Genomic DNA, 18182 nt, shown 5'->3' with positions numbered 1-18182 from the left:
GAAAAACAGGCGTATGGATCCGTTCTGGGCTTTGCCGAACTTCCCCCGCGGCCATCGGAAATCCTCGCCGGTTTCTGGGTTTTCCAGAAATCCGGCGGGTTGTTCTTAGTGACCCGGCCGGTTTCTTGGCGACCCATTTTGTTTTTTTATCCGACCCGCTTTTGATTCGTTATTTCCCAAAACCCAAACTGAAAATCTGTTTCTGACATTTCTTTTTTATATTTTATATTAAAATTGTTTTTTTATTTCCAAAAATCATTTATTTTATTTTTAAAAAATCATTTACTTATATTTTTAAATTCTAAAAAAATTATTTACTTAATTATTTTAAATTCCTAAAATTATTTTATTTTATTATTTTTAAAACTAAATTTGATTTAATTATTTATAATTTATTTTAGTTAATTATTTATGAGTTTAATTAATTGATTAATTCATTTAATCAATTAATTTTATTTATAAATAGTTAAATAAATGTAAATTATTTATAATTAATTCGAATAATTCCTAAAAATTATTTTTAGACTTTTAAAAATTATATTTTGGTATTTAAAAGTCAATTAATATTATTATTAATTGATTTAATTCTATTTATTTCTTATTTTATTCATAATAATTAAACCGTTCGTCCGTTTAATACGAAACGAACGCGTACAGACTCAGAATAATACCACGCTTTCAATAAAAATACTTTTGAGACCTAATTTCTTTTGTATTACAATGTCATTTGATTTTTTAATCCTTTTGAGTCAGTATCTGATCGGTAAACACTATTATTGACCTGATTTTAATTCTGAACGTACTGAAACCTATTTGACAACCTGACTTATGTGTTACATGAAATATGTGATTATGTGATATATAAATGACATGATTATGTGTTACGTGATATGCATGCTATGTGTTTACAGTTTTAAAATGCCATGATTAGTTATAAATGATCGGGTAGATGTCAAGACGTATTGTTACGTCAATTGAGTTTGGTTCTGTCAGTTAAGATAGTCCTTTTATTTATAGAATCGAGTAGCAAGGAGTGCGGTCAAGTGTTAGACGGAGATAGTAGCCATCAGCTATAAGCAGAGTTATAGTAAGAGGTTATTGAGCATACCAGGCAAGTACCCCTAACTTCACTTATCGTTCAAGTGACGTTTATTTTGAATCATATTATGCAAGTATTTATATCTTCACGTATCATTCAAGTTATATTGACTCTGAACTTTATTCTTTCAATTTCCATATTATTCTAAGTTCAGAATAGTTAAGCATTTTATATTTCGCTATAAATTACTCTATACAGTGGAACATTGAATTGAGATTAGTCAATAACTAATTGTTCTAGTTATTTCATCATCAATTGTTGAGATAGCTCTGGACCATGAGAAATGGGGATTTATATTGTTAAGGATGTCGTTTGATTCGGCTCCTTTAATTAAAATATTTTATGGATTGGATGAATGCGTAAGTGACCGGGACGGACGGTCCAGCGGAGGGTTATTTCCATGTGTTATATGAAATATTATGACACAATTTATGCCACGGGTAAATATGTTGCCTTTTTATTTGAGTACTCGTGTTTTGGGACATGTTTCTATGAATCATGACCTTGTGCTATCACACGGGCTGATCAACATGTGATAGTACGTCCGTCGGAGTTAGATTCCAATCTAAAAATTATCGTTTATTGTTGTTAGCTTGTGAAGCTTTTATTATTGATCAAGTATCACTGATTTTATCTTGTTGTTCAATTATTACCAAAATGTGGTTTATCATTTCAAACACACTTTATACTGCTTGCTGAGCATTTCTTTCGCTCATACTTGTTTATCAATCTAATATTTCAGCTAAGCCAGAGCAGGCTTAAGTTCCAGGTTTGATCAGAAGTTGAGTGCTTGTAGATAGTTGGGTGTGTTTTCCAGGTAGACTTTTTGGGACGCTTGAATAAGTCTAGAGGTTTGTAATAAAATTTGAATAATCAGTAAAACGAATTAGACTTATGGTTTGTAATAAAGATTGGTTTGTATTAGTGTATATTTCATACTATAACCTGTAATCGATCCAGTTGCATGCAAGGGGTCATATTTATTATATTATTCTGCGGTGATTATTTTATTATGGTTTATTGGCTAGTGACCCCCAAATCTAGACCCCGGGTTTAGAGGGCATCACAGCTGAAGTGATATTCAAAGGAAAGAGGCAAGATAAGAATTTTCTAACTGTAATTCAAATGAGGAGATTGTTACGACAAGGATGCGAAGCTTACTTGGCTCATGTGAAGGATGTAGAGAACGAATCCTTAAATATTGAGGACATTCCTGTGGTTAAAGAGTTTCCCGACATGTTTCCCGATAAATTACTTGAACTACCTCTAGATCGAGAGATATAATTCACGATCGATTTCGCTCCTGGAGCAGAACCAGTTTTGAAAGCCCCTTATCTAATGACGCCCTTTGAAATGAAGGAACTAGCGATGCAAATGCAAGAATTGTTAGATAAAGGAGTTATTCGACCGAGTGTTTTCCCGTGGGGAGCACTAGTGCTATTCGTCAAGAAGAAAGATGGAAGCATGAGATTGTGTGTTGATTATCGCGAATTGAATATGTTGACTATTAAAAATAAGTACCCTATCCCGCGAATCGATGAATTATTTGATCAGCTAAATGGAGCTACTAGTTTCTCGATGATTGATTTAAGATCGGGATATCATCAATTAATGATTAAGGCGGAAGATATACCCAAAACGGCGTTTCGAACAAGATATGGACACTATGAATTCTTGGTAATGGCGATTGGATTGACAAATGCGCCAGTTGCTTTTATGGACCTAATGAATCGAGTATTCAAGAAATACCTGGATAAGTTTGTGATAGTGTTTATCGACAACATATTGATTTACTCAAAGTAAAAAATGGAGCACATGGAGTATTTAAGGATTACTTTGGAAATTATGAGAAAAGAGAAATTGTATGAGAAATTTTCTAAATGTGAGTTTTGGTTGAAAGAAGTTCAGTTTCTTGGACATATAATCAATAGTGAAGGGATCAAAGTGGACCTTGCAAAGATTGAAGCTGTTATGAATTGGGGAAGACCAAAGACTCCAACGGAAGTGAGAAGCTTTTTGGGACTAGCTGGTTATTATCGACGATTCATTCAGGATTTCTCTAAGATTGCAGTTCCCTTGACAAAGTTGACAAGGAAAAATGAAAAGTTTATTTGGATACATAAGTCTGAAAAAAAGCTTTCAAGAGCTGAATAAAAGGTTAGTTTATACCCCAGTATTTGGTTTTTCCTGATGAGAAAGGCGAATTCGTGATATATAGCGATGCTTCATATAAAGGATTAGGTTGTATGTTGATGCACCATGGAAAGGTGATAGCATATGCGCCAAGGAAATTAAAGCCGCACGAGTAAAAATATCCTACGCATGATTTGGAGTTAGCAGCAATTGTGTTTGCCCTTAAGATTTGGAGACTCTGTTTGTATGGAGAAAAATGTGAAATCTATATGGATCACAAAAGCTTGAAATACATCTTTACCCAGAAGGAGTTGAACATGAGACAAAGAAGATGGTTGGAATTAATCAAAGACTCCAATTGTACGATAAGTTATCATCCCGGAAAGGCAAATGTTGTAGCGGATGCGCTAAGCCGCAAGGAAAGATTAAGTCTGTTAACTTCGTCCAAAGAACCGATCAAGGAATTTGAGAAGTTAGGAATAGAGGTACAAATTCTATAAATGGCAAGTGAAGTGATGTACGCTATGGCATTTCAGCTAGAGATTTTAGTTGAGTATTGTGATTGTGATATAAGGAAAAACGTAATTACAAATATGTCATGCCTGATTCTCGAAAAGTGAATAAATAGGTTCGTATAAGGTATAGGTTCGGTTTGATTTAGTGTTGAGTTATATGAATCGGTGATTATGTGATAAGTATAAAGTATTGAGATAATCGGTGATATAACAAGTATAAAGGTATATATTATTATGTGCTACGTTTTATGCATGTGTATATAAGATACGTGTCTAATGCGAATGGGGTAGAAGTTAGACGTTCTGAAAAACATCGGGAATCAATCAAGTTGCTAATTAGGGTTCTGTTTTGTATTATAAATTTGGATAGCAGAGACATTCAGGCTAGTAAAGGGAAGGATATCTTAGGTGGAAGTAGCTCAGTTTGCATTAAGCAGGAAAGATTTTTGAGGCAAGTAACTCTGCCTTCTATTATGAATTGATTACAGAAATATTATTGCTGATGCCATGATGGAGTAAAGGTTCTTGTGAAACTTGTTATTGATTCTTATGAAAACCCTGTTATTGTTTCTTGCGATAAACTTGTTATCAATCCTTGTGCCAACCCTAATAGTAAACCCTTGCCCGAGTACGTATACCCTATCCTTGTGTTTTGATAACTTTTGATCCCTTAACTCAAGAGAGTCTTTACGAGCTTTTCATATGTTATATCTTGTTAATCAGGATTCCTTGACAATCCCTTATAACTTGTGCATATCGTTCTTTGGAAATATTCTTATTGCGACCTTATACACCCTTTTAACATTTAATCAATATCTTTATCTTATGATCCCTGCTTACTCTGGATTTGTTCACCTTCCTTGAATTCTTGAATTGAACTTAAGAATGACTTTCGACTTGAAAGAGTCCAAATGATTTCACTTATCAGTAATATTAAAACTAAATTTAGATAAACTTTCTTGTATTCCAACACAAAGGTTTTCCAAATGAATTCCTTGAAGATTGGATAAAGACGTAAGAGACTAGTGGGACTAGTCTAGTCATATAAGAGGCTAGCGGGGCTAGTCCACTACAAGGCCGAAATAATGACATAGGTACCTTAATGACCGGATGGAGGTCAGTACGGGCTGATCACCCGTATTATATTTAAAAGATGGATATTCCAATCAAGGGTTCTTTAATATTTTATAAAAGAGGAAATGTATATCTTTGATAAAGCAATTTGCTTAATTAATTAAAGGAAACATAATGAGTAGTATCTTCTCTAAAGTTATGAGATTTGGTCGAGAATCCTGTCACTTTAATTTGTTATGGATTCTTTAAGCTTGAATGATTGCTTCCTTTGAAATAAGAACCTCCCTGAGAACCCCGTTATTGATTGTGATGAATGTCGGCTTTCTCCCAAACTTTGAATCTTGAAAGCCCGAAACCTTTTTCAAGCCTTTACCTAGCCATTAAAAGAATATTTCCACCTAGTTTAGTGTTATTCAGAAATAGAATATCTCCTTTAATGTTTTTTATTTTGATATTTAGAACTGCTATATAGTTACTTGCTGAGTGTCTTTGCTCATTTATTTGCTTTGATCTAACCATGGCAATTAAGCAAGAAGATGGTCAGACTTAGGCGCACCGCTCGCAAGAGCGTTCCTGGCGGTCCCTATCGTGTTGAGGGATTTCAGATGACAGATCAGGTAGTTACCGTGTGAGCAAGCGATGATGGGAAGTGAATTAGCTAAATCAGATACTTTTGGGTTATCTCTCGATTCTAATTTGGAATTGAATAATTTGAATTTATTCATATTTTGGGTTGTAATAATATTATTTTCTGGTTGGTAGTTGTAATCTTGTCTCATAATTTATCTTGTTTAGATTATGTTAGTATCGGGGTTTATTATATTTATGTTATGGTATTAGTATATTGGTATGTGGGTCCTCATTTCCTAACCCCATGATTGAAGGCGTCACAAGTTGGTATCAGAGCTACAGGATTTAGTCCCTGAGAAAAGTTAGGATAAAAGAGTATTTGGGTAATTAATATTGCGAGAGTGTTCGACTCACATAGAGTTGAGTCAGACTATTAGGTATAGTCTAAGTTAAATAAATAGGTTAAGGTGATAAATAAAGTTAGGGCATTGAATCAGTTGGAGGTTTTATTTAACCCTAATGTTGTTTTCATGGCTATTGTTTTATGTTTCATCTCAGGACCCTAGTAGTGGTAGTGATGTTGATTCTTAGGATAGTTTGTTGCCTTGTTCCCCAGTGGACTCTATTCCACCCCCATCAGTGGAGCCTCTATATATTAGTTCAGACCCTGAGGAGGATCCATCTGAGAGCAGTGAGGCCCCTATGCATGTTTCTCCCCAAAGACCGGTACCAGAGACCCCGACCCCTAAGCGAATGCTTACCGTACCTGTGCTTGGACATGTTGGTGGTAAGCTAGATCAGGACCGAGACTTTGTGTACTCTTGTATCCTCGAGTTGAGATCATTGGTAGATAGGTTGACAAGCGAGTCTAGGAAGTAGACGTTAGTGCTGGAGAATGAGTGGATAGTTCGCATTGAGATGGTGAAGCAGGTTGCCCGTAGGCGGTTGGATGAGGGACCAACTTTCAGTGATGCTGATGCCGAGGCCCGGAGGGTTCACAAGATTATTCGTTGGATGCTTTCAGTATTGAATGAGATTCTTGATTTTGATGGTTAGTGAGACTGTGAGATCAGACGGGATATCTGGTAGAGCCCGTAGTTTTTATGGTTGTTGTTTCTTTTCAGCGCCGGTAGGCTTTGGGATACTTGGTCAGATGTCGGGATTCCTCTTTCTTTTTATGTTGTATTGTATTTTAGAACTTAGTGTTGGTTGCTATAGTAATAGCTAGATAGAAGTTAGAGGTAGATAGGTGGATATTTTCCAGTTTTTCCTCTGTTTAACCCTACTATGTTATTGTACCTTATTCCTAAAACTTATTATACTTGAACTATTTATCTATGTACCTTGGTTATCTTGCAAAAAACCGATGAATTCCATAAATTATCTATCTATTCATCTTATTTCTATATTGCGAAATCTTAAGTTTCATAAATTGTTTTGCATATCCTGTTCTCCAAGTGACCGTATTCAAACGTCTTTGTAAATATACACCTTATGTCATGTGAGAACCCTAACCGGTGAGTGAATTATATAGTAATAGGGTTGCATGAGCAACTGTGTAAAACTTAAAACCCGCAAAACTATTCCTAAAAGAATCCTTATTGTTATGTATGTCAGGTTATCATATTGCTAATAATTGCTCATCAGGTTTATAAGATAGCTACTTCACCAAATCACTAAGAAGAAGAAACTCAAACTCGAAACCAAGAACAAAACCAAGACACCCCTATGATGAACCGACTCTTCCAACTTTTACAACAACCCTCAACCCCTAGAGTCGGGAATTTCAAACATTTTTAATCCGTTCATCCTCAGAGTTTGTACGTTTTCCAGATCCGATTAAAGCTCAGTCCTGGTTGAGAGAAATGGAGAAAACCTTTGAGTTAGCGGAGGTTAAGGATGATAAGAAAGTGCAGTATGCAAGTTACTATCTTAAGGATGAGGTGAGTTACTGGTGGGAATCTACTAAGGTGTTGCTTGAAGGAGAAGTTATACTTGGGAGAAGTTTACGGAGTTGATTTTCGATAAATACTTACCAAGTTACATGCAAGATCAATTAGAAATGAGGTTTTTGGATTTAAAGCAAGAGAATATGACGGTAGCTGAATATGAAGAAAGTTTTCAGAGTTAGCAAGGTTTGTGCCCGAGTATGTGAATACAAAAGCGAAGAAAGCTAAAAGGTTTCAACAAGGACTTAATCCATGGATACGTAGTCAAGTGGCTCTTCTTTAGATAAGGACTTACGTTGCTTTGGTACAGAAACCTATGATCGTAGAAGGAGAATGAGAAGCAACTAAAAGGGAAAGTGAAGGAAAGAAAAAAAAGTTTGAGGATTCAGAACAAGATCAGGGAAGTTCCAAGTTTAGAGGGAAGTTGGGAAAGAATATGGGAAGTCCAAGTCAGAAATTCCAGAAGTTTAAGCCTAGAAATGGGAATCAAAAGAATTGTTTTCAGAAAACTGGTCAGCCAGCAAAGGACAATAGACACCAGATTCAGAAATGCAAGACGTGCGGAAAGAGGCACCCCGGAAGATGCAATAAGCTCAACGTGACGTGTTTCAAGTGTAACCAGAAAGGACATTATTCATCAGAATGCACGAGTGGTTCGGGAAAGCCGGATATGACTTGTTTTAAGTGTGGGAAAGTTGGTCATATGGCAAGGAATTGCAAGGAGCCTGTACAGAAGGCACATGTTCTTAGGATAGCTGGACCACAGCCTCCACCAGCACAAACATTTCAACCAAGGGCGCGAATGTTTAATATGACGATGAAAATACGGCGCAGAATGCGAATGTGGTAGCAGGTACGCTTACTATAAATTCAGTAAAAGTCAAAGTGTTAATGGATTCCGAAGCTACTAAATCATTTATTTATAAAAGTGTTGTTGATAAACTAAAGTATGTTGCGTACCCCTTAGAATCTAACTTGATTATAGAAGTAGCAAATCAGGAAAGAGTTAATGTCGATAGAATTTGTCCCAAGTGCGATATCGTTATAGAAGGTCGGCACTTTTCTGCTGACTTAATTCTGTTTAAGTTAGGAGAATTTGATATTATTCTCAGAATGGATTGGTTAGTAAACCATGATGCGCAAATCGAGTGTAGAAATAAGAAAGTGAAATTGAGAACCAAGAATGGAGCTGAAGTGATATTCAAAGGAAATAGGCAAGATAAGAATTTTCTAACAAAAATTCAGACGAGGAGATTGTTACGACAAGGATGCAAAGCTTACTTGGTTCATGTGAAGGATGTAGAGAAGGAATCCTTAAATATTAAGGACATTCCTGTGGTTAAAGAGTTTCCCCACATGTTTCCCGATGACATACCTGAACTACCTCCAGGTCGAGAGATTGAATTCATGATTGATTTGGCTCCTTAAGAAGAACCAGTTTTGAAAGCCCCTTATTGAATGAAGCCCATTAAAATGAAGGAACTAGCGACGCAATTGCAAGAATTGTTAGATAAAGGAGTTATTAGACCGATTGTTTTCCCGTGGGGAGCACCAGTGGTGTTCGTCAAGAAGAAAGATGGAAGTATGAGATTGTGTATTGATTATCATGAATTGAATAAGTTGACTATTAAGAATAAGTACCATCTCCCACGAATCGATGACTTATTTGATCAGCTAAAGGGAGCTACTTGTTTCTCGAAGATCGATTTAAGATCGGGATATCATCAATTAATTGTAACACCCCCAAATCCGGGGTCGGGGATCCGGGTTGTCACGAGTTCCATTTCCCTTAATAACACCCAATCTTAATAAATAATCAACTACTCTGTACTGTGACCCCACAATAAACACACACACCACAAGTTATAGTCTCAGAGATGAACACTCAAAAATAACACAAGTCCTTATATTCCACAATTATAAACCGTTACACCTTAAAAAGGTTCTGAATAATTTTACATATTCCTTGCCATTATTACAATTCATATTATACATAAGTCTGGTTCATCAATAGTTGAAAACCTAGCCTATTGGTAGCTCCTACCTCAGCTACGGCGGCATCAACGCTTCCAGAAGACTGCAGAACATTTTCTAACCGCTTGCGAATCGGGAGCTTGGTCCTGTTCATCTTTTCTATCTGTTGTTGTGTGATAAAAGAAGAAAGCAAGTTTGAAAGTCTTGGTCAAAAGAAATGAACCAAGTTTGATATCTTAATGCGATGAAGTCGCAAAATATTCAGTATATATACATATATACTTTTCAAAATCTTGGAAGTCCTCTTCTATACATAATATACACAGAGTTCCAGTTTATAACTGTATAAAAATATCGTTGCAAGGTGATCTCATATATCTACCCTTGTCTCAACGTTTTTCTGAAAATCTTTGATATGCATAAGATAATCATTAACTAGATATAAGTTGAAAATATGAAGTTACAAGATACCCCAATATACTTATATCTTTTCCAAATATTACTTGAACTACCACCGTTCAAGTTATAATCAGTTCAAAAGTTCATCACATAGATGAGACTACAAGACAAGATTTGAATAGATTCAATCTTTGAATATCATTATAAATAATGAAGTTATGAGATACTTCATTAAATCCCGATATATATATACACCTATATATATACATTTCATACACTCCTTGAAAACCTCTGTTATGAAAATTATAAACAGAGTTGCAATATCCAATGAATTTGGAAAGGAGAAAACCTTGGCATAAACCTGATATTTTGCTGATCAGGCAAAGATACCAATAAGTAACCTTTTCTACTAGTAGATGGACGAATTCCCCACTGGTCATCACCCTGGCCGCAATAGGACCTTATGCTGGACTGCCACTCAGCCACTTACGCATTTGATGGACTCCCACTGAGCCACTTACACTTTCATGGACGCCCACTGAGCCCATGTTGCTTATGCCGACTCAAATAGATGAACTTACTTCCCGAACGATGGGCAAGTAATCAAGATGTTTTCTCAAAACAGCAACCTCGTTGCGAATGTAAAATACACCACTGAGCCGGATCCCTCAAGTTTTGAACGAGTATTTAAATCCCCTTTAAAAGGAAGATCTTAAATATAAAAATGAGTTTTGGGATCCGCTCTAACTTTTAAAAATCATTTTGAAGACTCGAAAACACTTTAAAGAGTGTTTGGAGTAATGCTGATTTAATGAAATAAATCAGTCTCAATATATTAGAAAATATCTGAATATTATTATTTAAATAATATTCCCATAAAGAATAATCTTTATAAAAATAATTGAAGTAGAAGTTTTAAAACTTATACTTGAAATGAGTATTAAATAACCAAAGATATACTTATACGAAAGTACTATCTTTATTTGAATAATCAAAGATAAGTTTGATTATCGACACCTTATTCTTTAATAAAATAAAGAATATATCTCAGCAAATAATCGGAGTCATAGATCCTCAAATGAATATTCAAATAATATTCATTAAATAATATAAACTGAGTCATAAGCCCTCGAATGAATATTCAAATAATATTCAATAAATAATATAAAGGAGTCATAAGCCCTCGAATGAATATTCAAATAATATTCAAATAATAAAATAAAGAAGTCATAAGCCCTCGAATGAATATTCAAAATAATATTCATTTAATAAAATAAAGAAGTCATAAGCCCTCGAATGAATATTCAAAATAATATTCATTTAATAAAATAAAGAAGTCATAAGCCCTCGAATGAATATTCGTAATAATATTCATTAAATAAAATAAAGTTATCGAATAAACCTTATTCGATTAATAGTTTTAAAAACTATATCAATATATATATATATAAATATATATTATACTCGGGAGCCTCGCCTCCCGGTTTTAGAAAAAGTTCACCTTTTGATCCCCTATACTAAGGGTATACGCAAATACCGCTTATCTCTAGCATAGGTATTATGCAACGAATAAGCATTTGAACCAACAGATATATAAATCAAGAATACGAAACATGCATGCATATATACCATATCACATGCTACAATATATCGCAAGAATTTGCTAATAACAAATATGCATTTATCACAAGATCATGCATATACACATATACATCACAACAACAGTATAACGGGTAGAAAACTTGCCTGAGTGACTGGGGGTTACAAATGTCTCGGGACGAGTCTGGTAACCTATAAACAACATATAAGTTGGAATTAAACCGAAGTCACTTGTAAATCTATACTTTAACCAAATTAGACTCTAACGCTCGCTTTGCGCTTACTGATTCTCTTAAGTCGCTCGAGTACCCTCGGCTCCACCATTTTTAATAAATTAACCATTATGATTTTTAAGGCGATCCCTTCGCGAGTGTCTTACCAACTACCTATTACACTTTACATAAATGTTTCATACTCCAATTAGTCCTTTAAGGTCTTTAACCTATGTTTCAAAGTAAGGCGAGGGGTAATGTTTCGTTCGCGAAACGTCGTTACTTAAAACGGCCGTTTCTCCTAAACCGTACATCGGAATCAAACGAACCACATATCAAAACGAATCTCGTAACATGAACTATCTAAACATGGCAATGGTCAAAACCTAGAAGGGAGTTCTCGGGTCCTAATGTTATGAACAAAAGCAGTCTAAAGTAAATCGGACATTACGACGACTATGTTTACGCAATTTCCAAATTTTTTACCATTCCAAATTATATCAATCCAACTACCAATCAACAACAACTCAAGATACACATCAATGCTACTGATTTCAGTCATAATAAGCTCAAGGATCTCAATCCAATCATATATTATAACATCTCCAAATTCAACTAAACTACTTAACAATTACGCTCGAATCATGCTTATCATTCAAATTACTACTCATCCATCCAAACCATCTCCAAACTTCAACATTCAAACTTATTACTAAAGGGTGTGAAGATTTATACCTTTATTGGAGGGTGGAAAGTTACTAGGAAGCCTTATGGAGCCTCCTACAAGCTTGATCTTTCCAAAGAAATCAAGAACACAAAGTTAGGCTTTGAAGTTTCTAAAAGTCCGATTTAAATAACTGTAAAAATGAGGGTCTTACCATGCTTATTTGGAAGATACTTGTGAACAAGAGTTGTAGGCCATCTCAATACCTTTCCAACGAGCTATAGAAAACAACATTTGAGTGAGTATTGAAGGAGATATGGCAGTTTAAAGTTGCTGGGTTTGTTTTAGCCGAGAGCTTTCTTCTTGAAATGGGAAAGTCAACTTTCAATTTGTATTTGTGTTATGATATTTGTTGGTTGGTTGCTTCCTTTTGTTTTGGAATTAAATTAAATTTTTACCATGGTGAAAAATGTGTGGCTCACAATAAACCAACCAATCCTTCCCACTTGTCATGCTTAGGTCATCAAGCTTAGGTCATCTTGTTACACTTGTCTTCTTCTTGTTGGTTTGATGACGTCATCATCCCTAACCTCCTTGATTAACTCCTAATTGCTTGCCTAATGACCACTGATCTGTTATACGGTTCGCTTAACTATCGTTCTCGTTTATCGTTTGAGGAATCATATCCGGGATCTTATCACTTGGGTTCCCCTAAACCTTCCTCAATATTTTATATTCCTTTTTATGATCCCCTCTTAAAATCCTTGAATTTAAATCATATTTATCCTGTTACTTTATACTCACTTCTTTCTGTATCTGGTGGATTTCTGGGAAAAATCAAAGTGTTCGGAATTGGATTCTACCGATCTTTACATACACTTATATATCATATAGAGTACTAATAAAATCTCAGAATATCAATAACAAAACCCCTACATAGTATGGCATGAACAGTTTTCTTATTCAGCATAATCAGCAAAATCGCTATTCATAAGGGTTTCAAAAATTCCAAAAATTGGGGTTATTACAGTTTCCCCTCCTTAAAAGGATTCCGTCCCGGAATCAGATAGAAAATGAATAGGGATACTTTCTTAGCATTACACTTTCTAACTCTCAAGTAAATTTTCCCACATTGTGGTTCTTCCATCAAACTCTGAATAGTTTGATAACCCTTCTCCTAAGTACTTGTTCCTTTTTCAATCTATAACCCTTCCTGGTTGCTCCATATAGGTTACGTCTGGTTGCATGTCTATGCGCTCATATGCCCTTTTTTATCTGGCATCCGAATTACACTTCCTTAACATTGATACGTGAAACACGTTATGACTTGCTACATGTTCTGGGGTAAGGCTAGCTCATATGCTAACTTCCCAATACTTCTTAATATATCCAAGGGTCCGACAAATTGTGGACTTAGCTTTCCTTTCTTTCCGAATCTCATCAATCCTTTCCAAGGGTTTCCAAGGGGATACCTTTAACAACACTAGGTCCCCTACTTCCTATTCTTTGTCTTTTCATATCAAATCAACATACTTCTTATGTCCATCTTGGGTTACTACCAGCCGTCCTCTGATTAGATCTATTATATCCTTGGTCCTTTGGACTACTGCGGATCCGAGCATCTTGCGCTCTACAACTTCATCCTAACATAAGAGAGATCAACATTATCTTCCCTCAAGGATCTCATAAGGAGACAACTCGATAATGACATAAGATCTATTATCGTAAGAAAACTCAATCCGTGTTAAGTGATCATTCCAATTTCTTTCAAGTCTATTGCACAGACTCTCATTATAGCTTTTAGCATTAGAGCTTTTGCTTCTCAATACCCATTCTTTTCCAGTTCGTAATCGCTACTACCTTCCGTTCCTAATATTATACTGGTTATACTTTTGCTCGTTAGCGTTCTATAACCTTTTAATAACCTCATCAACCTTAGTATCACGAATGTGTTTCCATTCCGCATATCACCATAACTTTACTACTCCTTTTTTAGCTGCTTCTATTTTCGAAAGCTTAGTCCTTCATATAGAAGTAAAAGAATTTATTGAGAGATCACTATGATCATGAACACTTGTTACATTGCATAGTTAGTACAGAAGGTGGCCAGCCTTTAGTACTTGACAAGCAATTAAACAATATATGGTATCCTACTCGGCTTCTATCACACAAATAGATAGTCATTCGGCAATACCTCCCCTTCTGGAAGGGTTGTTCTTCTCAGCTTATATGAAATGAAAAGAAGAGAAAATAACGAATTGAAGAAAATTGTATATGTGAAAAAAAAAATTTACTGCCACCAAATATCTGGCTTGGAACCTACCTCTGAACTATAGAGGTTTGATATAGGAGAACAAAACATATGTGTATTTATATCAACATCAAGTATTATAGCATCGCATTTTACATGCTTAAATATTTACTATTCCATCCATCATTCTATGGACCCATGCTCTTGCTCGAGCTTATACACAATCACCTTTGAAACTCCCTTGACATCGAAAATTGAATCTGGGTTTTCATTCTAGACATCACCGTTACTAGAATTCTATGCTTGCACTGCAACCTTCCTCGTATAGTAATACGACTCTCTATTGATAAGAAGGAATAAGTATTCAATAGGTAGATAATAGACTTAATTAGTCTATCAATGATAACTTATACATCACCACAACCCGATTAGTGGTACTTAATCTCAACATCCATTCCAATACAACTCTTACGGTTGTAATTAATTGGCTCATTACCCGCAGAATCATTCCTGCACTACTAGGGTCCATCGTTGACCTACTGTAGTCATTCATTTTCCATGAAGTCTTAATAGTTAACCATACGGAGTCCATACATCTCGTATCAAATTCTTCTAAGGAGGTAACATGATCACCGTTCATGATTCATGAAGAACACTCCTGAACTTGACGTACATATGATATGAAGCAGATAAAATTGCAGAAGAGTTTCAATGAAAGCAACGATAGCAGGTTAATACCATTATTAACCATATGTCTTTATTAGGAGACATGAAGCTCAAAGGTTCATTTAGTCCTTTCGTAACATGGTCCTGGCTTATCTTAAGATATGACCCTCTAAGATAGATAGCCCGCTCACGGTGATTACAAAAATTAATCTTTACCCAACTACTATCACGGTTGAGTATCGCACAATCATCAGAAGGAATGTCAATCTTCCACACCATAATACAACCTTCACAGCCTTAACCATTATCACTATATTCCTCTGGCACGAGCGCCTATAATTGTCCTCTTACACTTAAAGTGTCGGCCACCTCTTTGGCCTTTCTTGATAGTCATATTTCCTTTATCAACATTTTTATTCTTGAGAATTTTGAATATTACCTTTCTCCTTGTAAAACCTCTAAGGTTATCCTCGAATCGTTCCTCCTGTATTCCCTAGATACAGGGCATATCAAGATACCATTTATTAATACCAGAATCATTGTCTATATACTTCTGAAAAATTTCTCCACTGATTCTTAAAGGTTGTTATTACCTTAATCCTTTCCAATTCATACTGTCAAAACTCACACTATCCCTATTAAGGGTGAAATTCCAACCTTTATGCATTCCCCGAGGATTCATTTTAAGTTACCGATGTTCTATCCTTAATTCCACCTTTAAAAGGTACATGCATCCTTCCATGGATAAATCAAGTCATATATCCCTGATAAGGGTATCTTATTCAATCATTCCCACCTCGATAGTATATGCCTAATTTCACAATAACATCTGTATTCAAAATGAGGTCAATCAATATAGCCTCCAAAAGATAAGAATGGTTATTCGCTTTTCTTGCCTGATTCATTAATGATAACAGGGATGTTCTAGAAGATGTTTGTCGTGTTCAACGTGAACCTTTTAGTTCTAACTACTCATTTACCTCTTTTATTTATCTCAACAGTCATCTCAATATTGGGATATCTTTCTTACCTGGCGTCTCCCTTTCTGGGTATCATGCCCCCGGTCTTACACTTCACATTCTTGAAGGTCACTTCCTTCATCCAATTTTCCTAATTTCTTACTTTCTTGTCTCCTCAGTCCATCCGTGTTTCCTTATTAATCAATCGATCTATCTCAAATTTTCATCGAATACTGTCAACTTGAAGGGAATTAACTTTACATATCGCTTAAGCCTTCAAACCTTGAATTTATCTCATGATCAGTCACCATCACGCTGATGATGACACACTTCTCTATTTTTATTGCAAGGGTTTCTTAGGGTTTCCCATACCTAACTCCCTTATCACTTCTCAACTCTATATCCTTTATATCCCTTTATACTCCTTCCCTTTTCAGTCTTTTATTTTCGTTTCCATTACAACCATTACATGAACCAACACAACATAAGCATTGATTTCAAACATCCCGTCATTCTGGATTCGTGTCCTCAGAACGAATCTTGACAACTTTTACAACTTAGATTCATAATTCATCATACTCGTCCGCTTTTGTTCTGGCTCTAAAGCTTTTACACTACCTCCATAACCTTGGGAAGTACTTTCTCGAAAACAATTGTCTGAACTTTAATCAGTTTATTATAACCTCTGGCTCCGTGCCTTTCTTGGCCTTTCACCAACGGGTGGCCTCTCTCTTACGGGGGTAAGTGACAAAAACAGTCTTTTGTGCTTCGTCAATCATTTAGAATCTCAAATAATTCCTATATTTCCTTTAGTCAGGCTCTTGCCTCGACTGGGTCAAACTGTTCCTTGGAACTCTGAGAGCTTAGCGACTTAAAGGTCATGAAAGGATTTCCTACCGCATTGTTTCCTCAAGGTGGTGGTTGGGAATAAAAGTATAAGTTCTGTTTAGACAGGTCCATGAATTTCCATATAGGAGTACCGTCTCGGGTCTCCTTATCTTGCTCGACTTCTATTTTCTCAGTATGAAATGTTTCATCCTTCTCCCATACTTGGGGTTATCTTATACGTTAAAATCCTCATTTTCCACTTCATTATGTTATGGGTTCCTTCTATCTTGATGGTGTCCTCCCTGACTATCACATTCAGGGTTTGCCCTAAATCTTATTCCTTGAACTATGACTTTCATCTAGGATCTCATCTTTAAGCTCTTAAACATTTGGAACCCAAATTCTATAGGAATACCTCATTATTCCTTTATCATCTTTCTCGATATTAATCTCATATCTATTTGTTGGCTCTCTGCCTTCATTCATCACTTTTTCTGGCACAATATGTTCCTTTCCAATAATTCGGTCTGTCTTGCAATCTCAAACAGCTTTTCGGTACCGGCTCCGGTTACCTTCACTTCTATTTCCATTTTCTCAAAATCTCTTATAAACTCTCTCAAAGACATTATCATCTTGAGTCTCTCCTTTTTACTAAGGGCATCAGCCACCACATTGGCTTTCCCCGAATGATAAAGAATCTCATAATCGTAATCCTTGATTAGCTCTAACCACCTCATTTGGCACATGTTGAGCTCTTTCTGCGTGAAAATGCACTAGAGCACTTATGGCTTGTGTAAATCTCGTACTTCTCTCCATACAAGTAGTGCCTCCAATATTTAGGGCAAAACTATTGCCACGAGCCCAAGCTCATGGGTGGGGATATCGAATTTTATATTCCCTTAATTGTCTTGATGCGTACGCGATTACCTTGTTGTGCTGTATAAGAAGCACCCTAATTCCTTATGTGAAGCATCACTACACATCACAAAATCTCCTTTTCCATCCGGCAACGCCATCATAGGGGTCGTCACCAATCTTTGCTTCACTTCTTGAAAGTTGTTCTCGTATTTCTCTGTCCATTCAAACTTCTCAGTCTTACGAGTAAGCCGCGTTAAAGGGGGCTACTATCTTTACAAACTTGAACGAACCTCCGATAGTGACCGACCAATTCTACCTCTGGTAGTCGACCTAACCATGGTCATCAATTCATCAGTGGTCCTTTATTCATTCTTGTCAGGATCCTCCATGGGATCCTCCTCAGCAACTATCCCTTCTAGGACAATATCCTCA

Source organism: Apium graveolens, chromosome 11 (assembly GCF_009905375.1).
Source record: "Apium graveolens cultivar Ventura chromosome 11, ASM990537v1, whole genome shotgun sequence".
NCBI lineage: Eukaryota > Viridiplantae > Streptophyta > Magnoliopsida > Apiales > Apiaceae > Apium > Apium graveolens.
This window is presented reverse-complemented; position numbering follows the sequence as displayed.